Source organism: Herpailurus yagouaroundi, unplaced genomic scaffold (genome assembly GCF_014898765.1).
Source record: "Herpailurus yagouaroundi ecotype Mexico unplaced genomic scaffold, PumYag 203, whole genome shotgun sequence".
Classification (NCBI taxonomy): domain Eukaryota; kingdom Metazoa; phylum Chordata; class Mammalia; order Carnivora; family Felidae; genus Herpailurus; species Herpailurus yagouaroundi.
In genome coordinates this window covers 8,020,902-8,043,727 of record NW_024412434.1, presented here as the reverse complement: position 1 = coordinate 8,043,727, position 22,826 = coordinate 8,020,902, and the positions used below count along the sequence as shown (strand labels likewise).

Below are 22,826 nucleotides of genomic sequence, written 5' to 3'. Positions count from 1 at the left end.
TCTGGTTTTCCACGTCTACTTGAATAATTGGGGTTTTTTTTGGTTTTGTTTTTTTAAGTCTGTGCAGCACTGGGCATCGTTACCAGTCCTGTTTCTGCGATGGGTGTTTATGGTCCTAAACCACTGAAGGGCAGTACGCTTCTTAGAGAGGGTGAACTTGGATTTGGTTTCCACCAGAGAAGTGGTGGGTGGCAAGAGGCTGTGTCACGTGACAAGGCGGCCCCCGAGGGAAGAAGAAGGGTCAACACCGAGTCCTGATTGACACGCTGTGGCACGGTGATCAGAGCTGAACTTTATTAGTATTGTCCTTTCCTTTAACTTTTGTTCTTGTTTTCGTTTTTTATTTGTTTATTTTGAGAGAGACAGAGACAGTGCGAGTGGGGGAGAGACAGAGAGAGAGAGGGAGACACAGAATCCCAAGCAGGCTCCTCACTGTCAGCACGGAGCCTGATGTGGGGCTCGAACTCCCGAAACCACGAGATCATATCCTGAGCCGAAACCAAGAGTCGGATGGACGCTTAACCAACCGAGCCACCCAGGCACCCCCTTTCCTTTAATTTTTGTAATGCCAGATTTTCTCAGTTCGTCTGAGCAATTGTATTATGTTCAGAATTTTTTTCATTATTTGCACATTTGCCTTTTAACACAGTCAGTTATGATTTGGGTCACAACACACAGAATTATCTAGCTCTCGTGAGGTCTATATTGACAACATGGAACCCACTCAGGCAGAGCATGGCCTCGTGAAAGTGCCTTCTGGAAAGGGAGTTGCTTACTTTATTTTACTCACCGGGATCACCAGATTCCTGATGGCAACAGGAGTCAGGATCTGTCCAGGCCAGGTAAGTTTCAATAATGTATTTTAGAGTGTTCATTAAGTCTAGAATTTATAAAGGCAACAAAAGACGGGTTGATCGTAACTCATTCTTACATTACATTTTGTAATAACAATTGATACAGTTTTTACTCTACAAGAAGCACAATCTAACTATATCTAGCCCTCAACAGGACTCAGACAGACCTTTCCAATTCTGCCTTACCAGGGAGCTGCTGGAAACCCTTAATCAGTGTGGCCAGGAGAACAGTTTTTCCTCTAGACTGAAATCCTTTCCCCGCTTTTTCCAAGTTCTGCTGATCTTGTTTGCACGTTCCTTAGCAAATATGTGTGAGGATGTTACTGCCCGGATTCAGAGTCCTTACTATATGCCATTTGCAGAAAAATTTCCACCTGTGCTGATGCAATTTCTGAAAAATCACAGTTGGTATAGACTAGCAGTGACATTCCAGTGCTGTCCTGGGAATATTGCTCCCTATAAAATGCCATACCAAAATGCAATGTTTTAAAAATGTTTATTTATTTATTTTTGAGAGAGAGAGCAAGGGAGGGGTAGAGAGAGAGGGCGACAGAGAATCCCAAGCAGCTTCCAGGTTCCAAGCTGTCATCACAGAGCCCGTCACAGGTCTCAATCTCACAAACCCGGAGATCATGACCTGACCGAAGCACCCAGGCGCCCCACTACCAAAATGCATTCAAGTAATCATCTTCCTCTGGGACAGTTTTCTTTTTCCACTGGAGAGGTCCTGCACTCTGGTTGTTTATAATTTGAGTGCTATTTCCCACACAACGTGTTCGGCTCTGCTGGGTTCCCCCCTTCCTTAGAGCAATGAAAACGGTGATCACAGGAGGAATAACTTCTTGACCTAAAAGTGGATTTTTCCCACCTCGGTGCTCCCCTTGCCCTGCTTTTCAGCCTGTCGGGGAGTTCAACTCAATAAATCTTTACAAGGTGTCTGTTATGCCCCAGGCACTGGGCCAGTTGCCAAAGATATAAAGGGAAACAATACATGGTCCCTGCCTTCCAGAAGCATATGCCTTAGTTGGGAAATGAGAAATGTGCAATTCCTACAATGTAGTGGAAAGATGCGGTGGATGCGATGGGTGCGAGGAGAAATGGCACTCAGCCCCAGCAGGGGTAAAGGGAGGGAGGGGTAGGTAGTTCTCCATGGCTGCCGTAACAAATAACCACAAAGCTGTTAGCTTAAAGGGATACATACTTACTCTCCCGCAGTTCTGGGAGTCAGACCCGGGAAACACTGGGTCAAAACCAAGATTTTGAGAAGGCTGCCCTGGGGAGAATCCATATGTTGCCACTGCCAGCTTCTAGAGCTTTATTTCTCTCATTTCTTGGCTCATGGCCCCTTCCACCATCGCCAAGGACAGCTTTGTAGCATCTTCAAACCTGGCTCTGTCTGATCGTCACATCACCTTTTCTCCTGTGTGGTCAAATCTTCTACTCCCCTCTTGCGTGATTGCATTTAGTGACCACCAGATAATCCAGGATAATCTCCCCATGCCACAATCTGTGATTTAATTAAAGCTGCAAGGTCCTAGAAGCTGAACTTCTTTGGGGGTCCCCATTCAGCCTAGCATAGGAGGTGGTATAAGGAAGCTGGGAAAGGGTACTCTGGTGGAAGGAATGAGAAGGTGCAGTGGCATGAGATAGCACACAGCGCACGGAAAGTACTAGTAGTTTAGTACTATTGCAACATTGAATGTAAGGCAGGTGATGCTTAGGCAGGAGGGAGGGGCCACCTTGCAGAAGACGGCATGTGCCATGCTAAGCCATCTGGGTTTTATTTTGTACGTTTTAAGGTGTCGTCACAGGTTTATAAGTAGGGCCATGAGGTGGTCATTTAGCATTAGAGAGATCATTCTGGAAGATAGATTTAGGCAGGTAGCCATTTGGAAGATCTCTTTGTATGGCAGAGAGAATAACCCTTTGTCTCTTATCTATTACAAATATTTTTTCCATTTTGTCATTTCTTTATTATGAGTTTTTTCCGTATCGAAGATGGTATGTAGGGGTGCCCGGGTGGCTCAGTCGGTTAAGCATCTGACGCTTGATTTCGGCTCAGGTCGTGATCTCGCGGTTTGTGAGTTCAAGCCCTGTGTCAGGCTCTGGGCTGTGTGGAGCCTGCTTGGGATTCTCTCTCTCTCCCTCTCTCTCTGCCCTTCCCCCACTGATTCTCTTTCTGTCTCTCTCTTTCAAAATAAATAAAGTTAAAAAAAAGTCTTGTAAAAAAGATTGTATGCAGACAAATATATCTATCCTTTTTCTTGGGTTTCGGGATATCATATGAGGCATTCAACCTACCTCAGCTCCATATTTCCTTAATTTTTATGTTTTCCCGTTATAACATTTAATTTAATCTCTTTGAAATTTATCCTGGTATAAATTAAGTATAAATTTTTCCCACAAAGCATCATTAATTAATGTTACTACCATTTATTGAGCATTGGCGCTGGGCCAGGCACTATTCTAAGTGCTCATTTAGTTCTTATAACAACCCAGTGAAAGTCATTATTATCCCCATTTTGACAGGACAAAAGTGAGACAAATGGGGTTAGTAACTAGCTCACTTCTAGTATGAGTAAGTCGTACTTCCAGTAAAAGTAAGGCCATGTATTCATGTCTAACTGGCCCTAGGGTCCACTTGGTTTTAACTCTCCAAGAACATTCCACCTCTCTATGCCAAAGCCAGCTTTCCCTTGCTTAAAAAATATATATTTATATGTGTGTGTGTATCATTCCTTTTCTTCTTTTTCTTCCTTCCTTCCTTCCTTCCTTCCTTCCTTCCTTCCTTTCTTCCTGTCTTTCTTTCTTTCTTTCTTTATTTCTTTCTTTCTTTCTTTTTCTTTCTTTTTTAGTGTTTATTTATTTTTTAGAGAGAGACAGAGGATCCAAAGCAGGCCCATGCTGGCAGCAGAGACCCCAATGCGGGGCTCTGTCTCACGAACTGTGAGATCATGACCTGAGCCAAAGTCGGACTCTTAACCAACTGACCCACTTGGGCCCCCCGTTCCTTTCCCGATTACAAAAGTAATACATAATTGAAACAATTTTAGAAAAGTCAGAAAATAATAGAAGAGCACAAAGTCAAAAACTAAAAACGTCTTTAATCTTATGCCCAGAGATAATCAGTATTAATTTTGGGTGAACTGCATGTTCTTCCAGTAATTTTTTTTTAAGTTTATTTTTTTATTTTGAGAGAGACAGAGACAGCGCAAGCAGGGGAGGGGCAGAGAGAGAGGGAGAATCCCAAGCAAGCTCCACACTGCCCAGCACAGAGCCTGTGCTCCGGGCTGAAAGTCACAAAACTCTGAGGTCATGACCTGAGCCTAAATCAAGAGTCAGAGGCTCAACTGACTGAGCCACCCAGGCACCCCCTGGTTTTTGTACACATATGTAAAAGTATCTATTTAAAAAATGCATTTATGCTTAGTGCTTTATTTTGAACATTTCCTCAAGGGCTGTGTTCTTCTGCAAGATTTTTAAATTGTAAAGTATAACTTACAAACTTACTAATTATTGTTATAAATTGCAACTGAAACCAGTTTCTAAAGGTTAGACATTAAGGTTTTTTCCTTTTTAAACTTGATGAATACAAACACCCATTCTTGCACATACATCCTTGATTATGTTCAGGGGTTGAGACTGTTGGATCAAAGAGTTTGTACACTGATCAAAGAGTTTGTACATTGATCCTCCCTCTACCAATATATAAGAGAATTCCAGTTTCCTCAACATTTTTTTAGTGGTCTCAGTGGATGCGTCTATGATTATTAGTATGGTTGATCATTATGATTTAGCACTGCCTTTATGAATTGCCTATTAAATCCCTTTTTTTGCTCCTGTTCAGCTATATTCTCTTACTGCTTACAGTTTAATGTACTTTATTAATGTTTGTTTATTTATAAGAGAGAGAGAGAGAGAGAGAGAGAGAGAGTGAACAGGGGAGGGGCAGAGAGAGAGGGAGACATAGAAACCGAAGCAATGATCTGGGCTGTAAGCTGTCAGCACAGAGCCTGATGCAGGGCTTGAATCCACGAACTGTGAGATCATGACCTGAGTCGAAGTCGAACGCTTAACCGACTGAGCCACCCAGGCACCCCCTTAATGTACTTTAATATATACTATATACTAATACTTGTAAGTCACTAATTATATATATGACTAATGAATATCATATATCTATCTTTTCACTCTGGCATATAGCAAATACATTTTTCTAGTGTATCCATTGGTCTAATAATGTTTTTTGGTGTTTATTTTTATTTTTTGAGAGACAGAGAGACAGCGCGAGCAGGGCAGGGGCAAAGAGAGAGAGGGAGACACAGAATCCGAAGCAGTCTCCAGGCTCCGAGCTGTCAGCACAGAGCCCCATGCGGGGGTCCAACTCAGGAACTTGCAAGATCATGACCTGGGCTGAAGTCAGAAGCTTAACTGACTGAGCCACCTAATTTTTTTGAATTGGGGTAATTGACAGTGGGGAGTTTCAAAATTCTATTTAGATGAATCCATTATCTGTTTCCTTTGTAACTTCTTTGAATTTCTGAATTTAAAAACAAAAACAAAAAAACCTCAAACGAAAGAATGAATAATATCATGAACATTTTGGGGAGAGAAAAATTCAAAAATCAACTCAAGGAATTCTGTTAGAATGCTGATCAAAACACAAAGGGATAGAAATTATTAGAGAATTACCCTTGGAAAGATAAGAGTGAGTGGAGAGGCTGGGTATCCCCAGGTGAGGGAGGGGGAGGGGGTCAGGGCAGAGTGGAGGGTGAGAGGAGGAGATCAGGGCAGGCTGGAAGGCCAAGGACAACCTGGAGGGCAAGTGAGATTTCCCTGATCTCCTTGGGGAACAGCCCTCCACGGATACCTGGTCTGTCCTCCACCCTGTCTTTCTGGAACCAACCCAGCAAGGCCTATACCGTTATCTCCAGTAGTGGGGAGATAACCTCCAGGGGGGAGATGTGAAAGCCTACCCAGATTTTTCATGGGTCCCCGGATTCAGCTATATCACTGGAGAACAGACAAAGAAACAAAAGCATTGATACCTTTTTAGAATTCTTTCTCAGCTTTTGACCCTCCCTAATTTTGCTTTCATTACCTTATAATTTAGGATGCATCTTTCTGTCCACTCCATGGTTTTTTTCTTTATTATTATTATGGAAATTGGGAAGTACAAGTAAGTACGAAGATGTACTAATTACTAATAACAGTTTATTTTTGTATTTTTTTTATGGGGGGGAGGGGCACAGGGAGAGCAAGAGAGCGAGAGCGAGAACAGAGACTCCCAAGCAGGCTCCACACTCGGCACAGAGCCCAGTGCAGGACTCGATCCCACAATCCCGGGATCATGACCTGAGCCGAAATCAAGAGTCGGGTGCTCAACCAACTGAGCCAGCCAGGCGCCCCACTAATAACATTTTAGAAACTTTCGTATCAAAAAAGAAAGAAACGTACATATTTGCCGACTCTTCTTCCGAAATCCAGCTTCCTCTCAACTGCCTCGTCCTTCCAATCCCTTTCATTTTGAGGAAAGGAAGGAAGTATAAAAATAAAAATTACAGGGAAACTATAAAGGGAAAGACCTCAGAAATCAGGCCGCAAGTTATCAAAGGCTATAAAACGCCATATTTCCCCTCTTGCATCCCCAACCCTGTTCTCTGCAACACTCCCACCGTCCTCACAAGCTGGAACACCAGTGGGGTATGCCTTTGTGGTACTGACGGTGGATAAACAGAGTGGCACACGCGGGGTTCAGGGTTCAGAATGAGACTGTGGATCTGCGTCTCACCCCCGCATCAGTGTTTCTTAAAGGAAAGAAAGTCTTGCAACGAGCCAGGCCCAGGCGGATTATGATGTGGGGAAAGTCGGCCTCCGTGGCCTTCTCTCTCTCCCCCTTTCCCTTTCCCCCTGCACTCTGGCATCTCTGAACCTGCCCACTTCCTACAGCACCTTGCTCTCAGCCAGCTGCTATACAATGCTACCGAAGAATTCTCTGGCAATGGCGTGAGCATGTATTCGCTCTTTGGAGGTAGCGTCAGGGTTAAGGAATCCATTTTTTTTAATACACACCAGGAGAAGGAAACTTTATTAAAAGAATCGTGCCCAGAAACTGGGGCTTTGAATCTTTAACACCTTCTAAATGTGATATCCTAGTAGGCGTAAGGAAGGTTTTCTGGTTACTTTGGTGGGGAAAGGGAAATGAATTTGGGTTAAAAACTAGGAGGTTTGGGGGGCCTGTGGATTGTGAAAAGCAGAAAGCAGAGGGTAACTGAGTTGTGAAGATTCTAGGAGGTGGACTGATGGAAATTATGGAGTCTGCTTTACGGAGGTAAAAACAGAAAGGAAAGTACGATTGTGGAGACATTTCTCTGGGGGTGATCAAATGGAGGGCTGGGTAGTATTTACCTGAAGCTAAAGGGTCGGGTCTTGGACCAAAAGGGAGGAAGAAAGGGTGGACCACCCAGAGAAGTCAAGATCAGCCCAGGACCTGGTAACTGGGGAACTCCCATGCCTAAAACAGTCGAACGTACAGGAAAAGCCCAAATTTCTTACCGCAGCTGGCCAGGGCCTTCCTAATCTGCTCCCAGGTTGAGTCTCTCTCTCTCCTCACTGTACTTCAGCCGCGTCTACCTTCTTGAAGCCTTCCAAACACCACACGTGGTCATGCCTCGCTGTCTTTGAATAATCCGTTCTCGTCCCCGAGATCCACGTCCTGTGCTGGCTGTCTGAACAAGTGGGCACCCTTCAGGAGTTAACCAAATTATCACCACCACCACCACCCCCGCCCCCCACCACCCCGCCGAGAACCTCCCTGACTCCTCCCTGGTGCACTTTTGAAATACTAGGTGTGGCAGTCCATTAACATTTATCACCCTTTCTGTCATTCTTTCTTTGAGATGAGCTCAACAAAAGGCACCCGTACTTTAGATTTGAGTAGCCAGTCCCTGACATCATGCCTGGAAAGCAGTGGGGTGTCAAAACATTCTCCATAAATGAGGAGGGGGGGGAGGGGGGCGGGGGGGAACAGGAAGGTTCTAGAAAGGAAAAAGGAATCTTTTGTGACCTGATTTGATGACCATTGTGATACACGCCTTTGACTTAATTTTCTTTTCCTTTTCTTCAAGGTGGTGACAGTGAGAAATTACTCAAGAGAAGGATTGGCTAAGTGAGTAACTCTCGGCTTTGATGGGGAAGACACCTGTGGCGAAAGCTGGTTGGCCCCTGTGGTCCGAACAGCACTGAGAGTCTGGGCGTGGCTTCCCTGTGAACACCTTGCCCAAATGCCAAAGGCTTTCCCGCCCTCCACAAAGGCAGGCAGGGCAGACCATTCCCGGGAACAGACCAGCTTGCACATTCCTGAGACCCAGCCCTGGAGTGTGGTCACTGAACTACAAATCAGTAGTTCCCAACCAGAGGAGATTTTGCTCCTTCCCCCAAGGGATATTTGGAAATGTCTGGAGATATTTTTGTTGTCATAACTAGCATGTTGGGGGGGGGGGGGCTACTGGTATCTAGTGGGTATTGACCAGGGACCCTACTAAGCATCCTACACACACAGGAAAGCGCCCACAGCAAATTCTCCAATCCCAGTGTTAATACTGAGGTTGAGAAAGCTTGCTCTAAATAGTGATGTCATGGGAGGGGTTACCAATTCTCAGAAACACCATGACTGAAACTCTCAACTCAGAGCACTCCACCCGGTGACCTGGGACCGGCACACCCTGAAGCGTACTTCGGCATCATTAGCAGATCCCGGGTCAGGTGACGCTACTACCCCAGATAGTGGCCATAACTGCCCGCAGCCCATGTACATCACTTGGGGGCCTTGACCTTACACTCCACTGAGAAATCACTGGCCATCAAGCTCAGTGTCTCAGTTTTTGTCCCTTTTACCACCCATTTCCTGGCAACAGCACCTGCACTGACTTCTGCATCTTCAGTCTCCTTGGCTGAGATCCTCACCTTGAACTAGAACGCTTCCTCTTTGGACTCCACCAAGAGCTTGCTCCACCAATCAGTTCCTCTTTATGTCTAAACTCTCGAACCTTTGGCTCCTTCCCTTAGTCTATAGATGATATATAGATATAGATATAGATATAGATATAGATATAGATATAGATATAGATATAAAGAATGAAGAATCTTATGTGTATATATACACATATACGTATATATACGTATATATACACGTATATATACGTATATATACACACATGTATATATGTGTATATATATGTATATATACGTATATGTGTATATATGTATAAGATTGTACATGTATAAGATTCTTCATTCTTTCTTTTAAAAAATTGAAGAAACTTTTCTTAATCTGACGCTTCTCAAATCTTTACCTTGTATCCCTCCGTCCCATTCTATTCCATTTATCTGAATGTATATTCTTCCTGTAAAAAAATGTCAAAACTTTGAAACAAGTTCAAGCCCGCCTATGACTCACCCATACCCACCAGCAACAAAGTCACCACTAGTAATCAGTTTGGTGTTTCCTGCTAGAACTCTGTCTGTGCATTTTACTCACCATAGAATATAGATTTATTTTGTGAAGGGTTCATTCTCCCAAGAATGGCATTATTCTGTGCGTATTGTTCTACAGCCATTTTTTCCCCCACAGCTTGATTTATCTCAGCGCCCTTCCTGTCCCTTTATTTATTTATTTATTTATTTATTTATTTATTTATTATTTTTCATTTTATTTTCTTTTAAATGTTTATTTATTTTTGAGAGTGAGCACTCAAGCAGAGGAGGGGCAGAGAGAGAGAGAGGGACAGAGATTCCGAAGCAGGCTCTGCACGGACAGCAGAGAGCCTGATGCAGGGCTCGAACTCATGAACCACGAGATCAAGACCTGAGCTGAAGTCAGATGCTCAATGGACTGAGCTACCCAGGTGCCCCTTTCCCATCCCTTTCTTTCTTTCTTTTTTCTTTCTTTCTTTCTTTCTTTCTTTCTTTCTTTCTTTCTTTCTTTCTTTCTTTCTTTCTTTCTTTTTTTCCTGCAATGCAGGGGCTGGAAATCTGGAAACTACTTCCCAGGCTCCCTTGCCAGCATATTTCCAGTTTAGCTTCCATGAATGCCAGGCTCTTGCTTGATATTTGGAAGGTAGAAGAGAAGCAGAGGCCATTATTGCCTTAGAAACAGGGACAGCTCGTGGGCAAACACGGTTTCTGGACATCCTTCTGTGAGTTGCCTGCTTGGGTACTGCCGGCAGCTGAGAGCGTCGCTGGCATTTTCCTGTGATCCCTGATGGTCCTGATTTCCCAAGTGTTAATATTGCCTTTCCCAACTTTTTGCTTCCCCTGTCCTTTCAACAGTTGTGTGAGCCCCGAATCCCTTCAATTAAATGTTTTCCAGTTTAAGCCACCTGAATGATTTCTCTGTTCTTGACTGAACCCTCACTGCTGGAATATTGTGCCCAGAAATGGTTTTAGGAAACAGTCCCACAGGATGGGGCTCTAGGATTAGGTATTTGATGTGGTTATATTCGAAGGCTGTGGACAATGGAATACTGCCAGTCTGTGGCTTGGAGCGGTAAGCACTTTTTCAAATGATCACCTGCAGTTTCTTGGAATGAAAAGTATATTCAAAGGTAAGCTTGGGGGCGGGGGGCGTCTGGGTGGCTCAGTCAGTTAAGCATCTGACTTTGGCTCAGGTCATGATCTCGCAGTTCATGAGTTTCAGCCCTGTGTCAGGCTCTGTGCTGACAGCTCGGAGCCTGGAGCCAGCTTTAGATTCTGTGTCTCCCTCTCTTTCTCTGCCCCTCTCCTGCTCATGCTCTCTCTCTCTCTTGCTCTCTCTCTCTCTCAAACATAAACATTAAAAGAATTTTTTTTAATAAAAAGAGAATATATCTTGGAGCCTGGGTGGCTCAGTTGGTTAAGTGTCTGACTCTTGATTTTGGCTCAGGTCATGATCTAACGGTTCGTGAGACTGAGCCCCATGGCAGGCTCTGTGCTGACAGTGAAGAACCTGCTTGGGATTCTCTCTCCCTCTTTCTCTGCCCCTCCTCCTCTCGAGCTCTCTTTCTGTCTCTCAAAATAAATTTAAAAACTTAGGGGCGCCTGGGTGGCTCAGTCGGTTAGGCATCCGACTTCAGCTCAGGTCGTGATCTCGCGGTCTGTGAGTTTGAGCCCCGCGTCAGGCTCTGGGCTGATGGCTCGGAGCCTGGAGCCTGTTTCAGATTCTGTGTCTCCCTCTCTCTGCCCCTTCCCCGCTCATGCCCTGTCTCCCTCCGTCTCTCAAAAATGAATAAACGTTAAAAAAAAATGTTAAAAAGAATATATCTTGGAGATCTTTCCTAGCCAGTTCATAGCTTGGCCTCATTCTTTTTAGCTACTACATAATGTTTCACAACACAGACATATCTTTGCATTGCTGTTTTCCTGTTTTTAATTTTTTGCTATTAAAATGTGTCAGTTAACACTTTTGTGCATGTCTCTTTGTACACAGCATTTCAGCATTTCTTAGTATCTAGAACTGATACAAAGAAATGGAATCGTTTAGATAAACAGTAGGTTCATGTTAATTTTGTGTTGATATCACCATTTGCCTTCCAAGATGTCTGTATAATCTATTCCACCACCAACAGAGCAAAAGAGTAACTGTTTCGCTGGCTTCCCGCCAACTTCAGTAATAGGAATAATATTTTGAAAATATTAGGCTAATGTGTTTTTCCTTTAAATTCCTTCCTTAAATCATTTTCCCCTGCAGACTTCCACCTCTAAGGCTGAGGCAAGGGGCTTAATGTCCTCGCAAAGCGAGGTAGGTAAAGGCATTAATCCATTCTGTATCTCACACCTGACTTTCCTGAATCAGAAACAAGTCTCTGAAGCCAGTTTTCAGCAAAGTTCCTTTAAATCCTATTAACAGATTAAGAGCAAAGCCTAGAAAGCTATATTATCAGTTAGCCTTTGTTGCATGACAAACTACCCTTCCATTTAATGGTTTCAAACAATGAACATTTATTTGCTCTTGATTCGACGGGTTGGTGATTTGAGTGGGCCTCAGCTAGGTGGCTGGCTTCTGCCCCATGTCATGTCAGTGAGGCTCGCTCATGCATGTGGACATTGGCTGCGAAACTAGGATGCACAACCTCTCTCCATGCTTTCTGATCCTCCAGGATCAGGGAGGGCACTACAAGCTAGGGCATGTAGTGGAAGAGGAGTTCCTGGAAGCAACAGAGGGCAAGTCCCAATGTCCAGGCACTTTTGAAGTCTATGCTTTTGCTATTGCTGCATTGGCCAAAGTTGCATGGCCCTGCCGTGATTGAAGAGAGACAGGGGTGCCTGGGTGGCTCGGTCAGTTAACCACCCGACTTCAGCTCAGGTGATGATCTCACAACTTGTGGGTTTGAGCCCCACATCCGGCTTTGTGCTGACAGCTCAGAGCCTGGAGCTTGCTTCCGATTCTGTGTCTCTCTTTCTCTGCCCCTCCCCTGCTAGCACTCTGTCTCTCTCTCTCTCTCTCAAAAATAAATAAACTTAAAAAAATTCTTAATAAAAAAAAATGAAAAGACAGAGAGAGATAAGACCCCACCTCTTAATGGGATGGCTGTAAGGACACATACAAAGATCGTCATGTCTACCTTGAATGCCCTCTCATAGGCCTCCACTCCAGACCTCTTTGTCGTCATCCTTTCAGTCCTTTCCTTTCAGGCTCTTGACCAGCCAACCAGTCTACTCACTGCTACCAAGAGCTCACGTAAATTCTCACCTTACGCCACCTTTTCTGTCTGTGAAAAGTGGGTGATCAAGCAATTACTCAAAGCTCAACCCACTGGAGAGATTTTTCTCTCCAGACTCTCTTTGAAGGTTGAATGTAACTGCGATGCATCCGCTATCCGTTTTATCCATTCACCGTGGGCATGTAGCCAACCCAACCCATCCACAGGTCAAGTTCAGGCTCTTCTTCCCCTTTCGGCACCTCTTCCTTTGCTATATGGCCAAACATGTGAGTCGTGGCCATATAGCAAACTGGTACAACTGTCACGTGGAAAAGGGGAGTCTGGGCTAACTTCTCGTGCATCTGCGTGTCCTGCTCAGGCTCCCATCACAGCCTTTCCACCTTATCACGCGCTGCCTCTGGGCCCCCCGTCTTTATGATTGGCGGGTTCAAGACAACTCAGCTCATAGCGAGCGGTTTCAGACACATGGCCACCTGATGCTTCATGGTAAAGCATTCTGTCTTTACCGGGGCTCAGTAACACACCAGAGATTATTTCAAGAAAGACAAAAGGGCTATTATTCGTCCTGAGCTTGCCAAAAACTCCACGTAGAATCTTTTCCCACCACTGACCTTTCCCACATCATCAAGTCTGCCATGTTGAATGGTCCAAATGGCAGGACTGCTTGCGGGGCAGAGGGGACCTGCTACGGAACCCTTTTCTGCTGAAGGGGAATCCCTCCAGGCTGCCGGTCTTCTCAGTGACTCAGTACGTGACCTGGAGCCACGTGCCCGGGTGTGGAATGTGAACAGGCCTATCGGGGGTGGTAGTACTGTCTTCTTTGTTGTAAGAGACGCAAGATCCAGTCTTTTAGTAAGGGATGTCCTGGTCCACCCCAGCCCTTGCACACCCAACGTCTTTACCAAAGTGGCAGGTCCATAAATCTTCCTAGAGGTTATCCCCTGCCCTGTGGTGCACATGTGTCTTACCAAGGCCTCCTGGCGCTCGCACCTCTTGTTTATCCTGCCCAAGCAGACGTCATCAATGTAAAAGATTAGTTTTATGCTCTACAGGATGTCCCTGGAATCCACATCCCTCCCGATTATATTATGACAGCCAGTGGGTGCATTAAATTAGCCCTAGGAAAAATCTGTAATATGTATTGTCTATTTATTGCACAAACATATATTACGGGGCACCTGGGTGTCTTAGTCATCTGAGCATCTGGTTCTTCGTTTCAGCTCAGGTCATGATCTCTTGGTTCGTGGGTTTGCGCCTGGTGCTGTCAGTGTGGAGCCTACTTGAGGTTCTCTCTCCTTTCTGCTGCTCCCTGGCTGTCTCTCTCTCTCTCTCTCTCAAAATAAATAAATAAACTTGAAACAAACAAACATATAGTATATAAATCCACGTAATTACAAACTGTTTCAGATCCTCTTTTCTGATTGGGATTAAAAAGAGGGCACGTGTCAGGGTACCTGGGTGGCTCAGTCACTTGAGCGTCCGACTCCTAACTTCAGCTCAGGTCATGATCTCACGGTTTGTGAGTTCAAGCTCTGTGTCGTGTTGTGTCGTGCTGTGCGTGTGCGCTGGGAGCACAGAATCTGCTTGGGATTCTGTCTCCCTCTCTCTGCACCCCCCCCCGCCCCACTCGCTCTCTCTCTCTCTTTCAAAAATAAATAAATAAATATATATATAAATATAAATAAATAAATAATTTTTTTTTAATTTAAAAAGAGGGCATTTGTCACATCAATGGCTGTAGAACGTGTGCCTGAAACAGTATTAAGCTACTCTAGCCAAAATACTACGTTTGGCATGGCAGTCGCAGGTGGGGCTACTATTCGGTGGAGCTTTTCACAGTCTATAGTTATTCTCCACGATCCATCTAGCTTCTGCGAGGGGTCCTCAGGGGTCAGTCTGATAAATTCACTAGAGATATGACAGGAGCCACCACAGCTGTATGCTTAAGATCCTTAAAGTAACACTAATCTCTGCCTTTTCCCCCAAACTGCTAGACTGGTTTTGTTTCGTGTTTTGAGCAGGGACTTAGGATCTGTTTCAGAGACTTCCATATGACCTTCCTTATCATGGTAGCCATTACTCCAAGAATGCTTCTCCCAATTGCCAACAATGTCAGCCCTCCCTGTGGGTCAAGCACCCTGAATTTTCTTTGTAGATCGCACTCGATATTATTAAACTCAAATTTTTGTCAGTCTGATGGAAGAAAAATGACACCTCTTTTTGTTTTGGTTGCATTTTCTGACCGTAAGGTTGATTGCATTTTTCCATGACTCCTGGCCTCTGTACATCCTTTTCTGTGAACTGCAGGTACACATTCTTTACCCCTTCTTAATTGGGTCGTGTTCCTTTTTCTTATAAATTCAGTAATATTAACTTTAACCCCACGAAACAATTAAATTATTTAAATGATTATCATGAATACTTATGTTAACTAACCGGCTGATTTTATCAGTCAGATGTTGACAGGGAGTAGCCCTTCCTTACGTGCGGTTTCTCTTCCCCACTTGGCATGGTTTCAGTTACCCATGGTCAAAAATGACCTTCCTTCTGATATATTGATATATCCTTCTGATATATCTGTCAAAAAGTCAATAGGAGCCTAACACCACATCACGATGCCTACGTCACCCACCTCACTTCATGTCATCATGTAGGCATTTTATCATCCCACATCGTCACAGGAAGAAGGGTGAGTAAGTACAGTATTTTTGAAGAGATAGAAGAGGACCGCATTTACATCAGGTTGATGACACTATATTGTTTCGATTGTTCTATTATTAGTGGTTGCTGTTCATCTCTTACTGTACCTAATTTATAAATTAAACTTTATCACAGGAAAAACCAGTATGTATAGGGTTCAGCATTATCCACAGTTTCAGGCATCCGCTGGAGACCTTGGAACCTAACCCTGCACATAAGGAGGGATGATCGTAAATGGGGTTAATAATGTAATAGCATGTGTAGGTAATCTGTATATTGTTAGTAAATAATGTATAGATTCTTTAATGTGGACTATGTATAATGGGATAATATTGTGTTAATGTTAACACAAATATAAATTAACATTTAGTATAATTATACACTTTTATTTATTTTTTGTTTTTTAATAAAATTTGTAAAATGTTTTTATTTATTTTTGAGAGAGAGAGAGAGAGAGAGAGAGAGAACAAGTGGGGGAGGGACAAAGAGAGAGGGAGACACAGAATTCGAAGTAGGCTCCAAGCTCTGAGCTGTCAGCACAGAGCCCAACGTGGGGCTCGAATTCGTGAACTGCGAGATCATGACCTGAGCTGAAGTCAGATGCTTAGCCGACTAAGCCACCCAGATGCCCCTATACTTTTATATAATATAACATTAATAGATGTTATTTTATTTTATTTTTAAATGTTTATTTATTTTTGAGACAGAGACAGAGTGTGAGCAGGGGAGGGGCAGAGAGAGAAGGAGACACAGAATCCAAAACAGGCTCCAGGCTCTGAGCTGTCAGTACAGAGCCTGACGCAGGGCTCAAACCCATGAACTGTGAGATCATGACCTGAGCCGAAGTCGGAAGCTTAACCGACTGAGGCACCCAGGTGCCCCCTAACTTCTCAATATTTTAATGAACCCCTTATGATCTGGCTTCTAACTGTAAAACACACCTGAAATTTATCTTGCTAAAGTCTTGTTTTGTTTTGTTTAGGTAGGTTCCACACCTAGCGTGGAGCCCAACGTGGGACTTGAACTTACAACCCTGAGATCAAGACTTGAGCTGAGATCAAGAGTCTGATTCCTAAGGGACTGAGCCACCCAGGCACCCCTATTTTGTTACAGCCTTAAATGATCTTCAAAAGTTAACACCAAAGCTTTGTTTTTGATCTTGCTCTCACTTATCTGCTCTTCCTGAAACTCTCTTCTTTCTACCTTTCATCTTCACCTTCCTGATTTTCTTCCTCATCTCTGACGATTACTCATCACTCTGTTCTCAGGCTGTGCTTCCTTTGGCTTCCCCTTTAAACGTTTATTTTCTTCTGTCTTCATTTCTGTCTTATGTCCTTGGTCCTCACACTCTTCTTGGCGATTTCGTCTAACCTCAGGTTTCAACACCACTTATACGTTGTTGCAAACCAAATCTATTTTTGCATGCAAGACAAGCTCCCTCTGCAACAGAATCCCTTTCCCGGGCTCCCATCACATCACATGCCAAGTATTTTTTTCATTTATATCTCCAGCCCAGACCACTCAGCTAAGCTGGAGAATCGAATATCTAATGGGACATTTCTACTTGGACATTTCACAGGAATGTCAAAATCAACAAACATATAAACTGAACTTCTGGGGTCCCCACCCGGTACCAGCAACCCCATTTTGTGCTCATTCAGCTCTCACCATGCCAGTGCATCTACCCCATGTTCTTCTCCAGAGCCCTGCTCATCCTCCTGGACGCTGTTCTCCAGGGTGGTCCCACCTTGTTACATTCTCGACTTCTTCTAATCCATTCTTCACACGTTAGCTGGAGAAGTTGATATAAATGAAAATTCTTGTATGTTCTCTCTTTTTTTAAGAAAATTGTTAATTAACTGGTTTATTTTGAGGGAGATGGCATGAGTGGGGGAGGGGCGGGGGGGTGGGGAAGGGAATCCCAAGCAGGCTCTGTCAGCACAGAGCCCTATGCAGAGCTCAAACCCACAAACTGTGATATCATGACCTGAGCCGAAGCCAAGAGTCAGACACTTACCTGACTGAGACACCCAGGCGCCCCTATGTTCTCTCCTGAAAACCTTTCGATGATTTCCTATTGCATTGCGATTGGGACCCTTGCCGTCAACATAACCTAAGATGCTATGTGCACCCCCCTGCACCTGTCCCGCTGCTCCAGCCTCTTCTAATGGCCCCTCTCCTTCGCTCACTGAGCTTCCTTTAGTTTCTTTATCCCGCCAAATTCCCTGCTGCTTTGCAGCTCTTCCTAGGCCTGAAATGCTCTCCACTCTGTCACTGTTTGCGTAGAGAAATCTCTACTCCTTCTTTAGAGCTCACTTCAGAAGTCTCTCTCTCTCGAGGAAACCACCATGCCTCCCTCCCCCAGGTTAGGTCTCACTCACAGACAGTCTCCTGGCTCTGCTGAACTTTTCCTTGACCACATTTGTCGCAAGGGTGATTCACTGTGATCTTTTCGCAACTATAAGGAATTAACTTCGCACCAATGTTTGCTTAATATTAACAGCACACACTAGACTATAAACTTCACAAAGGCAGAGACTGTGTCTGGTTCGCTCATGCTTGGCACAGTGCCTGGCACGTAGGAAATCCTCAATAAACACTTATTAAATGAATAAATGTGCTTATTATAATATCCTCTGAAACTTCCTTTTCCTGTTTTCTGTTCCCATCCGTGAAGATATCACCATCCACTAAGACCGGAAATCTCTGAGTAAGTCATCACGTTTCTCTTCCCCGCTCCATACCCCGTATGGAATCTGCTGTGAAACCCTGGCCGTTCTGTTTCGAAATACTTCCCGGATCCGGAGTCTCTTTTCTGTCCTCCCTACCACACACTGGTGGAGGCCAGCCTCCTCTGTCTGGGCTGCTGTAAGCCTCCCCACAGGCCTCCTGGGGCCTGGTCCTTCTCTCTGCATTTCATCTCCAGAGTCTTGTTCTGAAGAGACCAATGGAACTGAATAACGTCCAGGTAAAGATGTTAGCTACCTCTGTTCTATGCAGATCATCGTGTTTAACACCGTAGAACACCAGGGAAGCCTCCATCATCATCTGCCACTGCCCTGAAAAACCCATATTCTAATCATCCATATTTCTCGGGGTGCCTCACTGACTCAGCTGGTAAAGCGTCGACTCTTGATCTCGCCCTCAGGTCATGACCTCATGGTTCAGGACACACGGCGGGCTCTACGCTGACAGCACGGAGCCCGCTTGGAATTCTCTCTCCTCCTCTCTCAGTCCCTACCCCACTCGTTGTTGCTCACTCTCTCTCTCTCTCTCTCTCTCTCCAAATAAATAAATAATCTGAAAAAAAATTTAAATCTAAGCCCCCGATTTCTTGCCATTTCCCAAAGTACACCTCGCCTTTTTGTGGCTCCGTGTCCTTGTACAGGTTGCCTTCTTTGCTTGGAACACTTGCTCCTCAACTGCTCACTTATCAAGTGCCTGCTAATCCGGCAGAACTCATCTGAAATGTAATGCCCTCTTTGAATTATTTCTCTTTTCCCCCAGGAAAGCTAGACGTTTCCTTTCTCGGTCTCCACGGCTTTCCCATCGTGCCTGAATTTACCACACACCATGTGACTTTGTAATTATCTATTCCCGTGCCTGTGAAGGGGACATAAAATTTATAGTCACAATCCACATGTGCAGGAAAGGTAACTTTTTTTTTTTCCCCCTACAATAAAACGCAACTAACTGTTGAGCCACAGATCCACACATGTCAGAAAACACATATTGTTGCCACCCTGGAGTCATCTCTGGATCAACCTACTCTCTCTGAGTAAACGTGCGAGCAGTTTTAAGATCCTATCCCTTTTGTTTCCGCTAACCGTTTCTCTCTGCAGAATCTTCCTGGGTGACCTAGGCAACATCCTGACATTGAAGGAGGGTGTGTGTGGACTCTGTGCCTTCCTCCAATACTGGCTGGCCTCTGAAGAGGTTTGGGGCGCTGAGGACTGGCATCAGTTGCTGACATAGAAGGCCCACGCATGACATGGCCTCTGGTAAAACCATTGTATCCACTCCGTCCTTCTCATCTGGACCCCCTCCCTCCAGACCCCGTACCCTTCCTCTTAGCATTTATACCTCCACTATCTCCCCCAGATCAGAGCTCGGGGCTCTGATCTATTTTCTTCTTGTCACTGTGGGGTGTGCAGGATTTCGCGGGGGCTGTTCTCAGGCCCAGCTGCTTGGATGACACCCTGAGCCACGGGGAACCTATTGCTTTGTCACCCTGTGCTCGGTGTGGGGCTTCCCTAGAGGCTGATCAACTGGGATGTACCTGGAATGTAAGGATCCTGAGATCCTTTGAACGTCTAGGGTGTTTATGACTCTCCTTCCCCAGGGGTTATTATCCTGGGTGGGGCAGGTTTAACTGGAGGGTGGGAAGGTGCTTCTCGGGCACCTAATTTACTCTCAATTAATTTAATCCCTCCAAGGTTATCCCATGGGGCTCAGGAAGAACTATGATTTTCTACATCATGATAGATTGGCCTTTTAAAAATTTTTTTAAGTTTATTTATTTATTTTTGAGAGAGAGAGAGAGAGAGAAAGTGCGTGCACAAGCAGGGGAGGGGCAGAAAGAAGGAGAGACAGAATCCCAAGCAGGCTCCGCACCGTCAGCGCAGAGCCTGATGCGGGGCTCGAGCTCACCAACCATGAGATCGTGACCCGACCCGAGATCAAGAGTTAGACGCGTAACCGACTGTGCCCCAAGATTCGATTTTTAATATAATCTGTGCTCCAGTCGTCCTGACTCTGGAGCCTTGATTTTCAAAGACCTGCATTTTCTGTCTTACCCAAGCCTACCTCTTGAAAATCAAAAGGGCTTGTCTCTCAGACTGACATGTTAGCTAAGGGGTTTAAAATTATACTCTGAAACTCAAAGCTGAATAATGACTGCTTTGTGCCAGCCTACACCCAGCCTCCCCCCAAGGATGGTGCAGAATAAAGAGCCGTTGCTGCTCTCTTATTGGTAGGGGAGTGGTAACGTAAAAGAATAGACAAAGACAATTTAAGAGCAAAACTTTGCCCTATTGCATTTGTTTTCCCCACAAAACTATAAGCTTCCCGATGGCAGGGTCTCATCCATAGGGCTGGAATGTTTGTGGAGGGCAGAAATTAGCAGTTCCCTGGGGAAATTGGTAGCAAGGGTCAGAGCGCCAAAGCTGTGATAAGGCCGTGGCCGGCAAAAAGTTGGTGTAAACCCACAGGTCATTCTCTAAACTTTCCTCCTTTGCTCTCCACTAGAGACAGTGGACATTTAAAATACCCGAATTCCAACTTCTCTTGCAGCTAGAGATCAGTGGCAAGATTTTGTCAAGGAGCCACTGACAATTTGGTGGGGAGTGTCTAGGCAAGGGTTTGCTTTCCAAATGGAAGAGACAGATGCAGTCCTTCCCCTTCCTTGCCTGCCTTGGGCAACTGGCACAGCCCCCCCCCCAACCCCCCACATTGCTCCCTGGCCCGTGCAATCGGGACAGTTGTGGCAGAAAGGGCCATGTGCAAGCCCTATGAGTTCTTCCTCCCTGCTAAAATCGTAAACAAAAAGCAATAGCACAGCCCTGAGGAATCATAGAAATTGGTGCCTTCTTCAAAACTTTGAAAGATGAAGAAGTGTCACTTCTATTAAATCCCATTAAATCCAGCTATGGGGCCTTTGCAGAAGAGAGAAAGGTCTTAGAAGATGACAGCAAATTATCTGAAGCCTAATTAGGCTAATTAGAATTGCTTTTCTGGATATGATCCTTTATAGTAATGACTCAGCACACACCCTGGGACCTGGTATGCTGCTGTTAATCTGAAAATTTCTTTTTCTTTCTTTCTTTCTTTCTTTCTTTCTTTCTTTCTTTCTTTCTCTATATATTTTTTATGTTTTATTTATTTTTGAGAGAGAGGGAGAGACAGAGCGTGAGCAGGGGAGGGGCAGAGAGAGAGGGAGACACAGAATCCAAAGCAGGCTCCAGGCTCTGAGCTGTCAGCACAGAGCCCGACGCGGGGCTCGAACTCACGAGCTGTGAGATCATGACCTGAACTGAAGTCGGACGCTTAACCGATTGAGCCACCCAGGTGCCCCCTTTTTATGTTTTATTTATTTTTGAGAGAGAAGGATACTTTTATTATGTAACCTCACGTCGTCTCTGGCCTCATTCAAGGGAGTCCTCTGGGAACTTGATGTTTTCACCATCTATACAATATCCTGCTTGTCCGTTATTTTGATGACGTTTATACAGATAGGACCTAATGAGCTAGAATTCGGAAGTTCCTCAGATGTGCAACTAAGATAAATATCTGCTCAAGTGTGGGAGATAAATCACATGAAAATATGTACCCCTACCAGTAAGAAAGAGGCACAATCCTTGACGGGATATTGGAGATTTTAGAGGCTATTGCCTTAGTCCATTCGGGTTGCAATAACAAAATACCAGAGCCTGGGAGGCTTATAAACAACAAAAATCTATTTCTCATGGTTCTGGATGCTGGGAAGTCCAAGATCAAAGCTTTAACATGGTTGCATTCTGGTGAGAGCCCTCCTCCTGCTTCTTAGCCCGAGGCTTTTTGCTGTGTGTTCACGTTATGGAAGGGGCTAGGGGAGTTCTCTGGGATCTCTTTAATAAGGACACTAATCTCATTCATGAGGGCTCTGCATCTCATGAGGTTCCACCTCTCAAAGGCTCTACCTCCTAATACCATCACCGTTGAGGGTTTGGATTTCAACACATGAATTTGGCAGGGGTAGGGGGGGAGCACAAACATTAAGACCATAACAACTACCTGTATCTCTTTTAGGTGTCTTTCTGCAGTCCATACTGTATGAACTTGAAGGTTGCCATCTTTAAGTGTGACCCAGAACAAGAGAAATCTATATGGATTTCTAACCAGGACTGGATAATAATTTACAGAGCAAAGTTATGGTACATTTCGTTAGTTACAATTTCTGTTTTCAGAAAACAGCTCTTGGCTTGCTACCAAACCCTGGTAGGTACTGGACGCCTGACCATGGATCATGAGGTGATTGGGTGACAGAACCGCCCGTGACAAAATACTTATTTCCGATGCGCTTCTCCATACATTTGAGGTGCCCAGAAACACTCCATTATTAAGTGGAAGGAAGCATCAGATACCCCGAACCAAGCAGGTCTTGTAGACACAAATGAATTGCATGAATAGGTAGCTTATATTCCCAGAAGATGTACTCCTGCCCATTACCTCTTCAATCTCCAAACGCGGATGGCCTCCTGGGCACTTTATAATATCCAGCCGACTGATGGGAACATTTTGAACCTGGATCGCAGGTAGGTCTGCCTAGCATGCTGGCACCAGCTGAAAGACAGCGGATGTAATGTTACAGCCTCACCACAGGATTTTGGTATTATGGACTTCGAATTAACATCAGATGGTGTTGATTCCATACACAGAATGTTTGTGTCCCCGCAAAAGTCATTAATTGAAACCGAAAGCCCATTATGATGGCATTTGGAGGCGGGGCCTTGGGGAAGTGATTAGGTCCTGAGGGCGGAGCCCTCATGAATGGGATCAGTGCTCTTAAAAAAGAGACTTCGGAAAGTTTCTTCAC

The 22,826-nt window shown here is 44.7% G+C and overlaps 2 long non-coding RNA genes across 2 annotated transcripts; both read right to left on the bottom strand.

Moving 5' to 3' along the window:
* Nucleotides 1-770: 770 nt before the first annotated feature.
* LOC121014575 (uncharacterized) lies at nucleotides 771-7,585 on the bottom strand. The gene is made up of 3 exons (XR_005783279.1): nucleotides 7,388-7,585; nucleotides 6,312-6,372; nucleotides 771-880 (listed from the first exon to the last, which is right to left on the bottom strand). It is a non-coding gene; the product is annotated as an uncharacterized LOC121014575 (long non-coding RNA).
* A 1,616-nt stretch (nucleotides 7,586-9,201) lies between these two features.
* On the bottom strand, nucleotides 9,202-22,480 carry LOC121014573 (uncharacterized). Its single transcript, XR_005783278.1, has 3 exons — nucleotides 22,375-22,480; nucleotides 16,922-17,045; nucleotides 9,202-9,259 (listed from the first exon to the last, which is right to left on the bottom strand). It is a non-coding gene; the product is annotated as an uncharacterized LOC121014573 (long non-coding RNA).
* Nucleotides 22,481-22,826: the final 346 nt, after the last annotated feature.